At 48.0% G+C, this 19,039-nt stretch overlaps 1 pseudogene across 1 annotated transcript; it reads left to right on the top strand.

Moving 5' to 3' along the window:
* The first annotated feature begins 1,027 nt into the window (after positions 1–1,027).
* LOC144119963 (uncharacterized) lies at positions 1,028–18,467 on the top strand (annotated as a pseudogene). The gene is made up of 11 exons (XR_013312417.1): positions 1,028–1,462; positions 2,893–2,986; positions 3,937–4,059; positions 4,939–5,144; positions 5,518–5,629; positions 6,869–7,073; positions 7,436–7,564; positions 9,063–9,381; positions 9,650–9,763; positions 14,094–14,184; positions 17,948–18,467. The product of XR_013312417.1 is annotated as an uncharacterized LOC144119963 (transcript).
* The last annotated feature ends 572 nt before the right edge of the window (positions 18,468–19,039 follow it).

Here is a 19,039-nt window from a genome sequence, read left to right as displayed (position 1 = left end):
TTGTCATTTGGTTTGGGGTACAACGACGCAAACTAATATTCAAAAGGTTTTGACATTACAAAAAAATGCAGTCAGAGCAATTGCGGGTGCCACATACTTAGCACATACGAGTGCTCTATTTGCAAAATACCGCATTATGGATGCAAGGGTTATTCACCAGTACCGTGTAATTCAGCAGTAAAAATCTCAGGTACATAGTGACACCACATTTTTTTCTGACCTTGCGAATCTACGGGAAAATACCGCTGTTCACAACACAAGACACTACGAATATTGGTATGTACCTTGTCCACGCACAAATTACGGTTTTCAAACACTCAGGTATGTGTTGCCATCTTTCCTTAATAGAAATGCTTTCACTAATCAATCCATTCTTTCCGTTTCATATAACGCTGTCAGAAATATGTTCTTACAAAACAATGAATCATATCCAACTGTAAAATAAACTAAGTATCCATGTGCTGTGATTAAACTATCATTTGCGTGTGTGTAACAGTACCGAGACTAATCTGGTGATCTGTTATGAAGATATTGTACATATTTGTTATTTCATGCATTCTCTTGTTATTGTTTTACTGCTGCCTGTCATCGCCGTGCCAAGCCGCTACGGGTGATGGGAGCTTTGTCAAGCCGCGTGCGCGGCTTTTTTTCCTTTCTCCTCAGCCATTGTACATGACTGAAATAAATGCAAAATAGCAAAAAAGAATGCTTTTTGGACTTGCCAGAGAGAGCCCTTTGTTGTGACTTGCTGCGGGGTGGCTTAATTTGTGTGGTGTTTAGCAGCTGAGGGTGAGGTCATGGGAGTGAATCTTGAATGTGGTGTCTACATTTTGATGGCACCGAAATGTAGAATTGGCTGTGTGCTCAGCAATGTTATTGCCATTGAAGAAACCCATGGTGGTCGAAATTAATATGGAGGTCTCTGCTACGACGGACGTCTCTTGCAACAACTGTTTATCTTTGAAACATTAAATCTGATATACCACTTTCTCTTCTATTCTTCACTTCTGCTGATTATTCTCCAGGTATGGGTGTCTTGTTCATTGCAATTGTTGCTGCTCAGCCTAAGAGTTCCTTGTGGCTTGCAACTGCCACTCGTGCAAGCAGCGGCGGGACAGGAGAGACCCGGTGGCCCTGTGAGGACTCTGGGAGCACCCCGGCCAAAAAGATGGCTTCGGGGGCTTCCGTGCCGGCGTCCCCCACAAGCCACGAGGGTTCCTCGCGGCCATCGTTCTTGCCCGTGCAGCAGCAGCCGCAGCCGGCTCAGCCTCAGCCGAGGGTTCCATGTGGCCCCCGCACTGAGCCGATACCAGTGCCGTCACAGAAGCGGGCCTTTGAGCAGATCCAGCGCAGTGGTGGCAGCAGCAGCGGCGGCGGAGCCACAGCGACTGTCGCCGCTCTGCCCTCGGAAGGAGCCGCTTCGCCCACCGAACCCCTCACTGGTACCTCATCATCGCCACGGGTGAGATCTCTTGCCTGATGACGATGCCTAAAAAAAGGACTCTGATAGGATAAAGGGCATGCATAGGATCAAGCGGCATGTTTCGGAGGAGCGCATGTATTTAGGCCAGTTCGTGTATGGTCCCTAAACTTTAAAATGCAGGGACTTCCTCTTGCCTATAATATTGCATAAATAATTCTCGCCACTTTCGTTCAGGGAATCTTGCATGAATTTCTGGCAGTGAAGGCTCATGACAGACCTGTATAGCTGTACCTGTACAGCTTTGAAAACATGATTTTGATGTTTCTGCACTGCTAGTTAGGTATGTTCCTCTGAAGGCAAGTGGTGCACTGTCATGTCATGCTTGCTGCAAATACTGGTGCCCCTTTTTGTGTGCTGGTATGTGCAATGGACACAGAGAACAGACAAGATAAGATGGGGACTAGCAGCCACATATATTATTTCCCCTAAGTTTCCGTCAGCAAGATATACAACATATCACTAAAGTGATCTGCGGTTTTCAGTATAGGTTTGATCAGCATTTTACAAACAACATAAGAAGGACTTGACAGAAACATGCTTGTTGTGGTGTATGACAGATGGTTTATATGTTTTGCATGTGATTTTTTCCGTGGTATTTTGTTGTCGCTGTGAAGGCTTGCATAAGGGGTCATGCATTTTGCTCTTGACACCCTTACTGGCAAAGCGTGTTCAACTGGCTGCCTTACTGAACAAAATAATGCACCACTTAATGCGGCTAGCTTTGTGCAAAGACAAGTTTTGTACTAAAGCCCTGCTGCCATGGTGTCACTCTGCAAATTTGCTGAGTAATCTCATATACAGTAAAATCTCAGTGATACGAACCTCACGGGGTCATGAAAAATATTTGCATCATCCAAAAACGAACAAATCTGTGTGCGGAAGCACGGGAAATGAATTCACACATAGTTCTTTACTACTGATGAGATTTGTTAGAGCTGTACATACCGTGCAAGTGGTGATCACAGTGTTGGTGATGAAAGGAAATGCCATGCTCCATTGCTCAGTGCTTGCAGTGCGTACTTTGTGCCTGGCAATCATGGCATTCGCTAAGCAAGGGAAACGCTTTTTTCTCGCCAATGTGCTCGTGGCTCTCGCATCCGTATCATGTGTAGTGGCACGCATGGGAGGATGTGTGAAACATTCGAAAGTCCACCCATTGTTGACAATGCACTTTGGCCAGGGAATTTTACAAATTCGTATCATGCTGAAGTTCATGTCAGTCACTATAGTATCATTTAGATTCTACTGTATTCTTTGCTCTCTGAGCACTATGCGCATGCATAGAATAATGCGGAATTTCACTGGGTGCACCTAATTTTCTCAAGGCGCACACCATGAAAAGTTGCTCCTGACTGTGGTACTGCGGCATGAATGTGCTTATAGCTTCTTTTTACTGTGGTTGTGTGAAGCTGATGCAGCTGGAACGGAAAGACTCGCTAGGGTCGAACTCGAGCTACCTAGGGCGCAGGACACCAGATTTCTCCAACCTGTCCCCTCCATCAGGTACGTGGCTGTTGCAGCTAGCGAGGTGGAACCTGCTTGTATACCGGGCTTCAGCTGAGTGCACAACAGCTGTACTTTATACTGGCATCATGATTTAAACTGTGGGTGGCCACGGCATTTCATTCGTGTAGCGAGAAGTTTCAATTACTTGAAATTAAATGGTGTCCAAGAACCACATTACGGTGCATTTGGTTGAACGAGTTGTGCACAAAGGCCTGGGAGCTTTTACAAGCTTGATTTTGTTGATGGCCTGCTTCTGGTGGCGTCGCAGTTTTTTGCCACTACTGTTCCAGGCACTGAATGCAGCTTGACCTTGAAGTGGTCGATTTCTGTTGAATGGAGAATATTTCTTATGTAGTGGAAAAATGGACTACGGAGGTATCTTATGCTGTTCCTTCACCATCTGGTTGATAGTGTCAAGTCTGTATCACTGCATTTTGAGAGGTGTGGAATGGCACGTGTGCCCTCACAAAGTGTCTTCTGGCCACTTGCTGTTGCGCAGCAGGTCTGGGCATTTCTACCATTCACACTTGAATGAGCAGCAAGGCCAATCAAGCCTCCTGGCCTGTGGATGTATAGAAGCACCTGTCGTATTGCAACTTCAGTAGTATCTATGTACACTTGTTGAGGAACTTGTGTGGGGGGGGGTTGTTACATTTAGTTAGACCACTTGCAGAGGCTGGAAACAGATTGATATAGGTATTAAAGTCATTTTACTGAGTGTGTGCCATGTCAGTATATTGTAACCTATAGCAAACCGATAGGAATGAGTCATATTGCCGCGTATTGATTCTAGTTGTAGGGTGCCACTGAAAAAAAAGCTTGCTTTTTACCATGCCTCAAATCTTCATTTTGCATATGTTCAATATCTCTTGTTTTCCCTTGCCTGTGAAATGCACAGGAATGCTGCCAGGACGACAGCACTAATTTGTCCTTCCTCCTCCCTGCAGTGCAGTTCCACATTGGGACTCCGCCCGGGGGTGGTCGTCGGCGCCACCTGAGTGGAGGCACCCCACCGAGGGTCAGGCACTCCATACCCCTCGCTACCTCGGGATGCCCACTGCGACGACACTGTGAGCATACCCTTCCCTGCCATGGCCGTCTAACCACAGCCGGCATTGCACTGCCAGAACCATGGAGAGAGATTTATTTTAGACAAAGGCAGCAGCAGCAGCAGCAGCAGCTAAAAGTTACTTTGTGTAGTCAGAAATTTCACGATATTTTAAAAGCAGCAAACTGAGCAGCTTGCTTTTCTAGGAATCGCATTTTGTTTTTGGCGTATGGTAAATAGAGTCCTTCATTTGTCTTGGTATCTTTGAGTGAGTTGACAAATCTTGTGAGTGGTTGTAAATAAGCTAGTATACTGTCCTGCTGCGTGCTTGCAGATTTTGGTCTGCTGTGCTTGGCTCTTTGGACTGTTGCATGTTGTCCCATTCTGCTGTTTGCCGGGACGTCATCGTAGCTGTCACTGTGATCCTATTTCCTGTAGAAATATGCTGCAGTTTGGGGCAGTCTGCGGAAAATGCAGACCTTGGCTGTGGAGAGAGAGTACTGGCACCGTCTAGGCAATTACATTCCTTGTGACAGCTAGAACTTCCGTGCTTCTCACTGTGAAGCCCTACTAATTTTATTTCACTTGTGTAGGAAATCTTAGCGGAAACTGAGGAGCGTTAAAAGCAGCATAGCAGGTGGTGACACGAGGTAACCACACTGTCTTACGCATTGGACTGTGACAGAGACTTGTACAGACATGATTGGTGCTGCACAGCTGTGTTTACTTGGTGTTGGAGTCCAAAAAAAAATTTTACCAGTGTTCTCCCAAGTGGCTGCAATTTGAGAGGAGTGGTCTTGCGCTACAAAAAAAAATGTTGGGTGCTTTTTGTGGTGCTGGTGTAGTTCCCATCGTCTCGGGCATCTGTGCAGCACAGTCTCCTGTCTTTGCCATCGTGCAGTGTGTGGCATGGCCAACGTGAACCAGCTGGCGGTGCTGAATGGGAACCCCCAGCAGCTGCCGCCCATCCTGGGCTCGCCCCTGGCTGGCCGTGAGGGCGACATCGGTGCTGTCGGGGCCTCAACCTCAACAGCCTGCGGGGCACAGCCCTGGCCACCCGGGCTATGACCCTGCCCGAGATGCGCAGGGACAGCAGCAGTGGATCAGGTACATGCACAGTTGACGCTCTGTCTGTATGGGTTTAAATGATGGTTGATATAAGGGCCATGAGTGGGCGCAGTGGACTCATGATAATTCACCTTCAGCTGGTAGCTGTCACTCTCATCATGGTAACACCTACTTTTACCAGGAAGATACACTGGTGATTCATATGCATTGGCATACTGTACTTTTTTATTAATATTGGCTGTGGGCAACTTTACCCAATTCCTCAACAAATGGCCTCGAGCCTCCCTTTCTAAATAAATAGCGCATTCATTCATTCATGTTGTCAGTGGCCTTTGCACTGCGGTATTAGCAGTAGTGTGTGCATAAAGAAGGACAGAAGACAGCTGACCGTTCCATTGTTCCCCTGCTGCAGACCAACTGGACGGTAGCCTGCACAAGTCTGGCAGTGCTGGGGGCAGGCTGTACGACCACGGGGCATTCCTGCGGGGAGCCAACCTGGCTTCTGAACAGGCTGCTCTTGATGGGTGCCTTGTTCACCTTGCTCTGGTGGAGGAGAACTGGTGGTAGGGTGCCAGGGTTCCTTATTGTTGAGCTGAGCGCAGTGCAGACAGAGGACGACAAAGTTATTGCAGCCATTTGGGCAGATGGCAGTGCTACTTTGTTGTTGCTACTGCCAGTGAAGCTGCAAATTGCCTGTTTTCAGTGGAGAGGATGAGCATTGGTCCAGCTAGATTACCTTAAAAACCCACACACAATTCGAGGTGTAATCGGGGGTTAGAAAAAACGATAAAAAGAAGATTTCACCTGTGTACAATGCGGGATAAGGAAATGCAGTCAGATCGAAGTCTAGTTCTGGAAGTCGCGGAAGCCAATTGGCATACGCTGACTTGTTGGGTACAACACGTGTGCGATGTGTGTACCCTGTGCACCAAATATCTGGCAGGTACAGACCTGGATGCTGCACGCATGCGCGGACAGTTTACGGGATACGGGTGAGTGCGCATGCTTCGGAAGTCTTCGGAGTCGGTTTTAGTGATCGTCATCGTCAGGTGTACTGCCTTCTGAGGGACTTTTTTCAGAGATGCATTTGCATCGAAACACGTCCTCAGTACCGTTGAGCATGTTCGATATCCCGTCTTTCTTGAAATCTTGACTGACCAGCTGCTCGGGAATGCTGGGCCCAAGCGTTCCCTACCCAACTGGACAGCAAAGCTGGAAAGGTCCTTTTCCGGTGGCAGTAACCGCAGGATTTCCCCAGCTCATCCAGTCCATGTGGCAGTGCTTGAAGTTGTGCCTACGCTTTCAGCATCTACAATTATACTTTCCATTTAAAAGCAGCCAAGTACTGCTCCTGTGGTCTCGACATCGTGTAAGGTGTGATCACCCTCCTTCTGATAGTGTGGGTGTCTTGAGGTCATGTCGGCATATTGAAATGGCATTGAATTCGAAACAACCAACCTACACCACTTCTAGGTAGCGCCTCTTCTCCCTGGAATAGCAAAACCGGAACTGCGGATTTTGGCTGAAAATTGTTCGGATCCGCATATAATATAACGTGAAAATTCAACATGCTAAAATCTGGAAAAAAGCCTCGTATTGTACGCAGGATCTTGCTGTAACCTGCTGTGCTGAGTACTGAGTGCTACTGCTGCGTTTGTGACTGCGTTATTGTTACGCTTCCCAAGGATTGTGGCCTATTGCCCCTTGTGGTCTTCATGTTAGGTGGCTGTCTCCTCCTCCCTATCGCGTTCTTAACATTGGAGCGTGCATGGTGCAGGCTCGTACAGCCCACCGGGCAGCATGGGTGCCCTGTTCCCGGGCAGTGGAGACTGGCCTGGTGGCCGACTGGGCTCACCGGGGGCCACCGCAGTGGCCCCCTGCTGCTTCCCCTTTGGCACCTCACCACCCACGGGCGAGCCGCCGAACTTTGTGCCACCCCCTGAGCTGCCCCAGGAGACCCTGCTGGATGTGAGTCTCTTTTTCTTGATTCAGGTGGCTGGAGGGGGGGAGCTGGGAACACTGTAAATGTGTTCGAGGTTGTGGAGGCCACCTCAGAAGCTTTGGCACACTTGGTAAGGCATACTCGAGGAAAGCTTCTTCACAGTCACAGTCTGTTTAGGTTTGCCAAAAATGTTCACTTTTGATTCTGACGCAGGTAGGATACGTAAATACGATGACGTTGCTAACAAGACAGGTTATCTGAGTGCCCCTGTGTACAGATATTTGAGCCAATTTGTGGCGTTGCACAAAGCGATGACAGCGACTTAATGGTTTTACTGCAGAGTTTTCAGCATGTGCACCACTGAAGAATGCATTCCCACCCTTTGCAGCGGGAGCACAATGAGACCCTTGCCAAGCTGCACTTCATTGATGCCCTGGTTGGGTGCATAGTGGAGCTGGCTCGGTCCAAGGCGGAACCCCTGGCCGCGGCCCTCACCGAGTCTGTCTACTGGCGGCAGGTAGGCTGGCATTGAGCAAGGACCTGCACCGGCGCGTTTGGCGGGAAGCCCCATTGACATACCCGTTACCCCAACCACATAACTCATTTCCCTCTGGCTAGCATTCCGTTCCTTCCTATCTTTTCACTGGGAGGTTCAGGGGTGCTTCCCCGGCTGCAAGGGCACTTTGCGATTTTCTTTTCTTTCTGTTTATTTTTCTCTTAGTGTGTACACTTCACTGCGCGCTCTCTTGGGCCAATTTGTAATTTTAAAATTGGTTTAAGCCTGTTATATTTAGAATTGGAGGAAAGGGAAAGATAAACAATTACTGACCCTTCATACGAACACCAACATACTGACACACATATTGACACACGCAATTTCGTACCAGAGGCTGATGAAGCATTTCACCATGCACAAGACGGGGTTTCCCTAAAATGCATCAGTAGAACGGCTACTCAGCTGATGAAAGGCACCTATCTTCTAAGCAGAGCAAAATTCAGGCCCCCACTTTGAAGACTCCTACGATGGAGTAAAGTGCAAAATTTGATGTGATTGTACGAGCTGCATCCCCAGTGCACTTTATTGTATGTGTGAAGAATAAAAATAATTTAAAAGTATTCGCAGTTACTTTCTGAGAGTAATTGTAATGCAGTGGGGTCATTGCTTTTTGTGAGCTGTAATTGATGATATAATTTATTTACATTTTTGAAAGTTTCCTGAAAGAAATTAGTAATGTAATTAAATTCAAAATGTAATTTTTCAATCTAAGGTCGGGGGTCGATGTATTGGCAGCAATATACGGCATATATTGTATTTTATGACCTTTGAAGAGTTTTGTTAGGGCTTGTTCGCAAAATCTCCGCATAATTTGCGCACTCCCTCACTTAAAACCTTGGTTTAAAGAAAAAAGTGCACAAATTAAATAACTATAGTATCTTATAGTGCACCGCTAATTATTATTAGTCTTATTAATTAGTATTATTAGGCCACCACTAATAGTATTTTGTCAGGTAAAAGGACTTGGGAGTGCATCAGATTATCATCGGCCTACTTGTACTTTGTTGGTTGTGCTACCTGCACCCCAGTTGTGTGCACCACTAATGACAAATAATCAACACAGCCGCCGCGGTGGCTGAGTGGTTATGGAGCTCGGCTGCTAGCCCGAAAGACGCGGGTTCGATCCCGGCCGCGGCAGTCGAATTTTGATGGAGGCGAAATTCTAGAGGCCCGTGTACTGTGCGATGTCAGTGCACGTTGAAGAACCCCAGGCGGTCGAAATTTCCGGAGCCCTTCACTACGGCGTCTTTCATAGCCTGAGTCGCTTTTGGACGTTAAACCCCCATAAACCAAACTAAACCAAACAAATAATCAACACCGAATGGGCATGAATATATGGCCATTCATGATATACACTCTTGCTTTGCATGCTATGTACAAAACGGAGTGCGTTCATCAAATGGTCATGTGCTCCACGATAGGATGCTAACGGCAGTGTTCCCTTCTCCCCATGTGGCAGTGCTGCACATCCCCGGAGGAGCAGGTGGCAAGGGCGCTGGGCGAGGGCCACCGGCGAGCAGAGCAGCTGGTGCTCTACGTGCGGGCCGTGCATGCTGCTGGCGTCAGCGCTAAACCTGGCACGGGACCAGGTGGCCCAGAGGCGGCTGCGGGCATCATCCAGCGTGCGGCAACTACTGCGTGGCATGCAGCAGACTCTGCACCGGTGCATGGACTGTTGCCGCTGGCTGTCCCAGCAGGGGGTGCTGCAGGCTGCGGGTTCGTCGGCACCACCCCCACTGACGGCCGATCGTCTACTCTACAACTATGCCATTGACATGGTAAGCTGCTCTCCACTGCTGCACGAAAGGGGGTGGTGGAGAGAGGCAACGGGAGGCTGGCCAGCACTAAAAAAAAAGCACTCTCTCTTGCGGTCGAGAGTACATGTAAGCATGAAATGCTTTGCTGTACAGGCATTTACGCAGGTGCTTTGGGAACCAAAATGCACTCTTAAGAAACCCAAGAGTCCTGCAGAAGTTGTTTGAGAAACAGTGGTCTGGACCATTGCAATGCAGTCAGCCTTTTACCGCTTCCTTCTTGATCTTTCAGTGCCAGACGGCTGCTATGGGTGGGCTGTATGTTCACACGGAGGAGTATACAGGCGCCCTCGATGGCACGTCGAGCGAGCACAGCCGTGAGGCAGTCACCGCCACCCTCACAGAGGCAAGTGCGCCCTTTGGCACCAACATAGTTGTGTGTATGCTGCCAAGAGCAAGCCTCGCTATTATTTGGTACTGTTTAGGGTTACCATATATGCCTGCCTGTTTGCAAATCATGCTATAGAACAAATTTTTTGTCAGGGAAGTAACATAAAGAGCGCAAGTACAGTTGAATCCCACTACAATGAAATTCATGGCACCCACAAAAAATTTCGCTGAGGCAGAAGCTTCGTTGTCGTGAAATCGGGCCAGGATGCCGGGTGATTGGACTGGATAGCTCATGAACGTTTATTTTCCAAAAATCTGTCTGCTTTGGCCTTTTGCCGTTTCGCAGTCTGTGCCGTGGCGTTACTCCGGAAACCTCGGGCAGTGGATGTAGTTACGTAATAAACACACCCGCTACATTTTCTGTAAGAGTTTATATTTTTTCCGCATGCATCATAAAAGTGCCCCTGCTTTTGTCCTGCGAGAATCCATACTGAGACAGGGGTGCCTGGAGACATTTCGGCACGGACTAAGCGCGCCTTCGCCCACGTCACTGCGCATTGAATGGGGATCATATGTACCTCAAGATCAATGCTGCAGTCTTCAGAATGTTGTTCTGGTGAGACTCTGCCTAGAACCACCGTCACACTGCTATTTACACTGCAGTGCACATATTAGATCATTGCCCATGTTCACCAGAAAGGAAAGGAAAAAAACGCTACAGTGAAAGCTGGTTAATTTGACTTTGATTAATTTGGAAAATAGGATAATTCGACCTCCGCGCCTGGTTCCTTCAATTATATATAGGAGTCTATGGGATGAAACTCGTTAGTTCAGACAGATTCCACCCCACCTCGGATAAATTGAATGACTTCGGGCAGCCACCGAGGCTCAAAAACGAAAATACGGCATACGCTTCACTAAAGTGATACCCAAACGTAGCGTCGCCATGGACATCCATTAATCAACTTGACTCGACTTCTGGCTGGATGAGCACTTTTCCTTGTTTTTTTCGCGTGTCGGCATTATCGACGGGGCCATTTTGTTCCTTTGTTGCTGTTAGTACACTGTAGCCTTCCACGTTGTTTTGCTGAGGACCGCTGAATTTAGCGCAGCACAGTTATTGAACTTCATTGGTCCTTTTCTGTTCTGCGCCCGTGTCACCACTTCTCCGTCGATGGCAACACCGGCGAAATGGCCGAAGCACAAGGCCTAGGACTTTGCTAACAAAGTGGAAATTTTACGGGCCCTAAGAGACGGGCACAAGAAGCCGTGAAGAACTAAGACATGAAAAGACTAACCTTGGGCACGTATGTGAAAAATGAACACATTCTCCAGGCATTCGAAAGTGAGAAGTTCCAAGCGTCACGAAAGCGTCTGTGAACTGCAGCTCATCCGGAGTTGAAAGAGGCTTTGCTTCGGGGGTGGTCAACTTGCGTAATGCAAACCTGCCAATTGAGTGACCCTCTCATCATGGCGCAAGCCGAGAGGTTTGCACTGATGATGCATATCGATGCATTCAAAGCATCGGAAGGGTGATGTGCACGCTTCACAGAGAGACATGGCCTCACTTTTAAGACTGTGTACGGCGAGAGAGGTGCTGTCAACGAAGGCGCTGCCAACAACTGCAAGAACGCTCAGGTGCTCGGAACACATCACCGCCTACAATCCAAATAATATATTGATAAAAGTGCTGATGAAACAGCACTTTTCTCTAAAGCTTTGCCAGACAAGGCTGTGACCATGAAAGGAGATCCGTGCATCGGTGGCAAAAGAAGCAAGGAGCGAGTCACCATTCTTTTAGCCGCCAACATGAGAAGGACAGAGCGCTTGCCGCTTGTCGTCACTGGAAAGGCACAAAAGCCACGGTGCTTCAAGAACATGCCTGCTCTTCCGGTGGAATAACGAGCGAATAAAAAGGCCTGGATGACATCGGAAATTTTTTGAGGCTAGATGCAGAAGTTAGACTGACAGTTTTCCACGAAGAACCGCACAGTATTAATGAAGCTGGACAATTTCAGTGCGCATAACAGTGTCACCGCACTGGACAACATAGAAGTTGTTTTTTTGCTGCCGAATACAACATCGACCCTCCATCTGATGGACCAAGGCATAATTCAATATGTCAAGACCAAAGACCACAGGCGCATGCCGGAACGTATGCTCCTGTGCCGTGTAGTCGGCAAGCAGTACAACGTGAATGTTTTGAGCGCGGTCAACATTCTTGCCTACGTTTGGCACAACACGCCCGCGCATGTCATCACTAGCTGTTTTAGACACAGTGGCTCCGTTGTGCGTGAGCCTTGCGATGATGCAGTGTCGCTAGATGACAATGGAGATGACTGCCAGGATTTCGGAGGAGTTCTGCCGGATGCGGTGCCTTGTATGGTTTGCTGACGGGGAATCAAAAATACTTCGTTGGGGCAGAAATTTCGCTGTACAGCATACACCGCTTATAACGCATACCATGGGAGTCTGGAAAATCCGCATTATAAGCGGTACTGCACTGTAGCCAAAACACAGCTTTTTCGTGCATTCGCACTTTCAGAATGGCCAGCCTACCTTTGAAAGACCACCTGACAACACATCAGGCGTACAACACTTCGATCACAAGCAACAAAGAATTTTATTTGATCTTTTTGTCGAAGAGTCATAGTGAATGAAAGAATGATTGAACTGCATTGGTAATGGCTTCATCTTCAAAAACAGTGAGGCACTTGAGCACTTGCTCACTGAGGTTTCTCTGAGTGCAGTTTGTTGCAACAGTCGAGCGGGTCTTTGCACGAAGCTTCTGCTGCACTTTCACTTACTTCGTCGGGCTCATCCTCGGATACAGGCTTATTGCGACCGCGCACCACTGCCACGATGTCTTCATCTGTGGCGGTTACTTCACACACGCCGTCGAGGTTGGTGACAACGACGAGGAGCTTATCTCGTGCCGATCGTTGAAACGCTAAATCCAAATGTTGAATGGGTTGGTTGAAACCATCATGCCCCAAAATGTTTGCAAGGCACCTGGCCATGGCTTGCAATGTCGAACCACTCGCAGGCATGCTCTGGGTCTGGAGCTCGCGAAACCATTCAAACAAAGCGGCAACATCTTCATACTTTCACACGGGAATCCGGTTCGTTGCAAGCGACGCGGAGTCTTCCTGCAGCTGTTGTCGCAACTTGTCGCTGTTCTGTGAAATGGCGGACAGAGTACGTAGCGTCGGCGACACTGTACTTTTGTGACACTGTAGCTTTTTTCAAACTGCTCTCAACGTTTCTCACAATGCTCTGGTTGGTTTCGAGAGCTTGCCGTTTCTTGGCTTTCGGAGGAGCAGACGTTATAGGAACTGAAGACAGCCCAGGCTGGTAGACTTGCTCACGTTGCCAGCTGACTTGCCTTTGTTAACTTTTCGCTACACGCGATGACACACATCTCGCTCATGGGCTCAGGTGTGACAAGTTGCTGTCGCACGTGCGCGCGGTACGAGCAGTACTTGCAGCATCATGCCATGGGCTCGCTGCCGCTGCGGCGGTCGCCACTCCAGCATGCCCGTCTGACCATGCCATCACGTGCTTTCAAGTTTTGTACAATCAATGTGTCCAACGAAGGCACATCGGAGAGTGGGAGGAAAAACGACTGCTTTGCGGCCTCTATTTTAATTTTTTTTGCCATCCTGTCCTGCCTTCTGCCTTGCCTTGAACCACGCTGACAACGCTCCCCCGCCCTACCCCCGCCCTGCCCCTGCTCCCCCGCCCCCTTCTTGCGCAATCTGGGAAGTACGCTCCTCACGCCCGCCTGTGCCCACGCTGTTTCGCAGGCCGCCAGGCTTTCCAGAAACCACACTATACCCGTTCTCCTGTTACGCGCTGCCGTGTATTAAGCGGCACGCCAATACAGTGAACTCTATGGGAAGCGAAGCGGTTGTCACAAAAAGCCGCATATAATCCGGTCCAGCATTATAAGCGGTTACGTTATAAATGGCCTGAGCTGTAGTGGCGCTAGTTGTAGCTGGGTTTGACTGCAGTACCATAAATTCGAGAAGTGTGGGTAGAGGTTCAAAGACCAATGGAAGGGCTGATAGGTGGTCTAGTTAGTTGTTGCACTAGTTTAATACAACAGGAAGAATGCGTAATGCAGCTTGTATGAAGAGCAGACATTTGCCATGTAATTGCCTGTTGTGTGGCCATCCATTTGCCTTGTTTGTACATTTTTATGAAATTAAAAAAGAAATCCAGTGATGGTTCTGCTATGCCTCTGGGTGCCATTTTGCCAGCACCACAGCCAAGCAGTTGAGGGGATGCTCTTGGAGTTGCCTTGGCTATCTTGTTTATCTTCCTGTTTCTTTTCATCTATGCAGTGCTTCAGGCGTTATCAGACGGCTCAGATCCTGCTGCACAGCCTGGCACAACAAGTGGAGAACGATTCAGACAGGGCACTGCTCAACCGATGTGAGTCTGGCTTCCCATTAATTTTTATTTTTTTATGTTGTTTTTTCACTTGTGCATAAAAGTTGATGCCTGAAAGTGGCCATATTACAATACTGACTTCCTGTTGGCTGCTGAATAGGTATATTCTGCAAGCGTGTTTTCAGTTCTACAGCTTTTGTTCTTTGGTTGGCTCCACAACCAACACTTGCTTAGCCTTGAAATTTGACAAACGTTGTGAAGGTCTGAAGTGATACCTCTTTAGGTCCTTCCATAGTATGAACTGAATGCGAAACGTTACACACGTGCAAATAGTGGCTTTTTTCGTTCAGAGCGACTTCGAATTGAATAGTAATTCTCTTCGAATAATTTCGAAGCGAATATTGCGATTAGTCCTAGCACACAAAAGAAGGTTGAATGGCACAATAGGCATTTTAAAAATCGTGTATTTTTCAAACACACAAGACTATTACATGAAAAAGAGAGAGAGTGCATTAAACTATATCACACTCATTGAGGCTGTGTCGATGTCCTGATTAAGTAGCCACCAGGAATTGGGGAGTTGGCTTACATGCAGAGCCGACAAATTATGTGGAGTGTGAGACCTAGCTATGAAATCCCTGGTGTGCTGGCCTTAATTGCGATTGCGTTGTTATGCAGCTATTGCTTTTAAGCGGCGACTCCAAAAACACCAGCTAGGCGTACGCAATGCGCTCTCAGCACCACCCCGCATCAGGCGTCGAAAAGGGGCACCCGTCACAATGTGCCTTGTGCTTGCTCCTCTCAGCTCGCGCCGTCATGCTTGATTGGCGAATTTCACGCGGAAAATAGCGGCTGCAGCACCTGCAGTCTGCTCAAACTCGTTCCTCAAAAATAAAGAGAACCACGCCTCCTCCGATGAAATAAAATTAGCATACCGCGATCCGTGCCTGCTTTGGTGGTTCGATTCCGCTGGGAGTCACCGCACATGTGCAAATCGCCCTGAGGACGCCACAAGGTGACAGGAGCCAGCCAGTGGAGCTGTTCGCATGCCTGCCCTGCCGGGACCACTCAGCGTGTGTGCACTAGCGGCACGCGGAAGCGGAGTGCGATGTGGTAAATCACGCAATTGATGCACACTATCCGTGCCGGTTACGGTGCGTGCGCTCTGCGGGTAACGTGGCCGCAGACACCTGGCAAGTACAGATTTGGATGCTGTGCTTCCGCCTGCTTGCGTCTGTTGCTGCAAGCATGCCCAGACCGGCTCCTGCATACGTGCCGGAGTGCAGGCACACAGCCGGAGTCGAGGCTTTTGTTGCACGTGTACCGCATTGCGATCCCCGAGTACAAAGCAAGAGTTCCGGAAACGTTATTCGCTCGGGACAAATACTACTTAGAAATTTGGAATACCAAACATTCGGTTCGAATTGAATATCGAATACATTACTATCCGACCGAATGTTCGAAATTACGGAATATTCGCACAGGACTATGAAAGGTGTTTTTCCTGGGGTAGTGTGTGGCAGTAAAGGCATCTGCAACAGACCTAGTTATGAGCAGTGACACAGGAAGGTACTAGAGGCAGGACAGCGTGGGGAGGCGCAAATAGGATGGAAGAGCAGCGGAATAAAGATTGTCGGCGTGAAAGTCAAGTGTGTTGGAGCTGTGTGTTGGGTAGTCAGGTGATTCATGAAATGTTTAAAGGCGGCACAGCTGGGTTTAGAGAAACCACGCAGGTAGCTTTTTTCTGCTGAGCCGTTTCTGTGGTCTGCTTGGTTTGCATTGTGTTGCCGACAGTTGTGAAAACAGGTTTTAGAAGGTCTCACTCATCACATAAATCGAATGCAGAGAGAATACAAAAGCTCATTTCAGAAGTATACTCATGCTGATCATATTCTAAGCCCCAACTCTGAAACCCTCCTTACCTCGGCAAGAAAGCCTTGATTGATGTTATTTGCCAAGCTTGCTTAGTTAGGGGCCCTCAGTGAAGGCTTCCTTGATGCTTCCTCAACATAAGACAGCTTGAAGCTATACTTTCATGCATCCTTTCACAGCTTCTGGCCTTGGATGAGCACTACCTCTCACTACTACCCCACTTGATGTTCACTTCTGCATATGTGCTGTTGCTTGCTGCTGACAGGGAATAAGACATGAGCCCAGTGTAAACGCATTCGAAGGAAAATCACAGCGTGGGCAGGTAGCATGCGCAGGCGCCAGAATGCCAGTGTTGCTAGACCACATTGTTTTATGCTGGTCAATGGCAGTTTTTCACGTTGAGTAAACAAAATTAGAAGAAAGTGCTCATGCATCTGTGTAGCATATTTGCAAGATTGTAAGTCCACCTATTTCTAAAATTTTAGAATCAGAAGTGGGGTGGTTGGCTTACAATTGAAACCAAAAAATGGCACCATATATAAAGGCGAGACAAACGAGGTATCAGGGATGCTATAGTGTGTTTGCTATTTTGTGCTCTCTCTATGTCTCTACCCAGTAGCATACGGCTATTCTGCGCATTTTTTTTCAGAAATATTTTTTCATTTCTTTATTTTTTTAATTTCAACTGTGTACTCGGCGCTCAAGGGAGTATCGATAATCGATGGAAGGGCCATTGTTCCAATTGCGACGGAATTGCCACTCGGAATAGCACTGCTTCTGGGGAGTGTCGGTAGCTGATAGAAGAGCTGATGCTGCTCATGCGTAGTTTCTTTTTGGCTTTGTTTGATGCATTTGACGACCGCTGGCCATGTTTTACCAGTTTTCAATGTAGTGCTTCGTCAATCGTCATTTGTGCTCTGGGTCCGGGAAGTGTCTGGCGCTCGTTCACGACTACATTTAAGATGGCTGTATTTCTTTACGCCGAAAAAAAATAACAACTGCGCCAGGCCGCAAGTTCGATGTCTCAGAATGGGTGATACAAGCAGGTGTGGCTGCTGTAGCGAGGCAAAATTTTTAGCTGTTCCATGTGATGTCGTGGTGTGGCTCTTTGCTGAGTGCGGGATTTTGCAGGGCGACGACCTGCTGTGGTTGCTTGCAAAGCGGGGATTTTGTTGGACTATGACGTTAGAACAACTTGCTGTGGGACCGCAGCAGCGATGACGATGGCATCGCAAGTGTGAACAAGTAGACCAATGACTAATAAATTTTCGTTTTGGAATGTGCCCACGGGCACGCTCACACGTAGCTGCCGATAAAGTGGCAGCCGGATAATGCTATTGTGTTCTACTCTTAAAGGCAAAGCTTGAGTTTTTGTAGTCTGTGCAGAAAAAGCAGTAATTTTGCTTAACAGAGAATACAGCCATCACCGCTGGAAGCATGGCTGGGCGTATGCTTAATACAGTGAATGAAGAGTCCAGAAAAATCCCGTGGGGACTTATAAGTTGCTTGTGAAACAATTTTGGGAACACTTCACACTTCTCGGTAAACACTCTCAAAAAGAGGGGGGGGGGGGGGGGGCATCAACATTGGTTGTCATTGCGCTCAAGCACTGTTCGTGCTCAACAGGCCGGGGTTCTGTAATAGACAAGTTTACTCATTGGGAGCATGCAGGCTGCAATACTTCAGTGCAGATGAACAGAAGAGATTTGAGGGCATGGTAAAGTAGTAATAAAAATTTCTCATGGAAATCGGGGGAAATGAAGGAAAAAAACTGTATTCTGTGAACCCGTCATTCATCTTCTATTCGGGTGGAGATATCAGATAAGACCTCAAAAAGCTTGAGCACCACAGCAAGCACTTAGCATGCTCACACATTCTTTTTTGACGCACAAACAGTGCACTGATGCAAATCTTGTCTATTTGGGCATTTCAGACAAGGATGCGGTGGAGAAACGACTCTATGTGCTCCAAAGCGAGGGCCTTGTGTGTGCTTATGACTCGACCTGAGGAAGAAGAAGAGGCACTACTCCGCCACCCCCTCCACATCCTCCTTGCTGCGCCTCATCCTCTCTCACCGGCGTGCTTCATGCTGCTGCTGCTGCTACTGCTGGGTGGCTCCATCGCCCATTTTTTGTCTCTTGTTTTTTGCCTGCCGCCTTAATTTTATTCATGGTTGTTTAGAGAGCTGGACTTCTTCGTCTTCACAAACTTGCATCTCAGCCATTCACCACAACCATCCATCATGTCCTTTCCCTTTCTTCCAATGATGCGCACATTTCTCACCTTTTCATTATGTTAGTATGAAAAAAAAAAGTCCTGCACAATGCCGTGTCCTCTTCATACTTCTACTGTGAACCTACACTGTGAGAAATTCTTGCCTGCTCATTGCAACTTCAGCGGCAAAGAGAAAAAAAAAGGTGCCAGCTAATTAATATAATGATGGGTTCCATGTCTTTTGCAGCATGGTGTTTGCAATCAAGCAGCCTCATAAACCATCAGTCTTTTTGTGGGCTGTTCGCAATAAAAAAATGTAACAGTGAACGGAAGCAACTTTTGGCAGCTTAGCTGCAGGAGTCAAAACTGTGCAACCGAGGCAGGAATGCCAAGCAAAAACCCCCTCGCTTTGTGCATCGTCGGTCCTCTGTCTTTTCTTCTCCAGCGTTCTGCTAGCATCCATGTTACAGAGCCCTCCGACCCCTTTCTCCAAATAACTTATTTGCCACGCTTACTTTGTTCTTCACATTTTTTTTTCTCGACTCCAGACAGGTGTTGCGGGGAAACTTGTGATAAAACCTTATGTGCACGCGGCAAGGCTGATTGCGCCAGGCACTTGGTTCAGTGCAGTAGTTGTCTGTGGACCAAGCTGTGCATGTCTAAAGAGGCCACAACCTCGGCAGGCCGCCAGCTCCTCTCCACCCCTCCCCCTCGTCCTTAACATGCCCGCGCTTTTTACCGCTGCCGCGTTGACTAGTCAGATAGCCTGAGTGAGAAAGACTGAAGTAAAAGCAGTTGATGAATGCTGAAC

This window comes from Amblyomma americanum, chromosome 2 (genome assembly GCF_052857255.1).
Source record: "Amblyomma americanum isolate KBUSLIRL-KWMA chromosome 2, ASM5285725v1, whole genome shotgun sequence".
NCBI lineage: Eukaryota > Metazoa > Arthropoda > Arachnida > Ixodida > Ixodidae > Amblyomma > Amblyomma americanum.
Note: the sequence above shows the minus strand (reverse complement) of the source record. Positions and strands in the feature narration are given on the sequence as shown.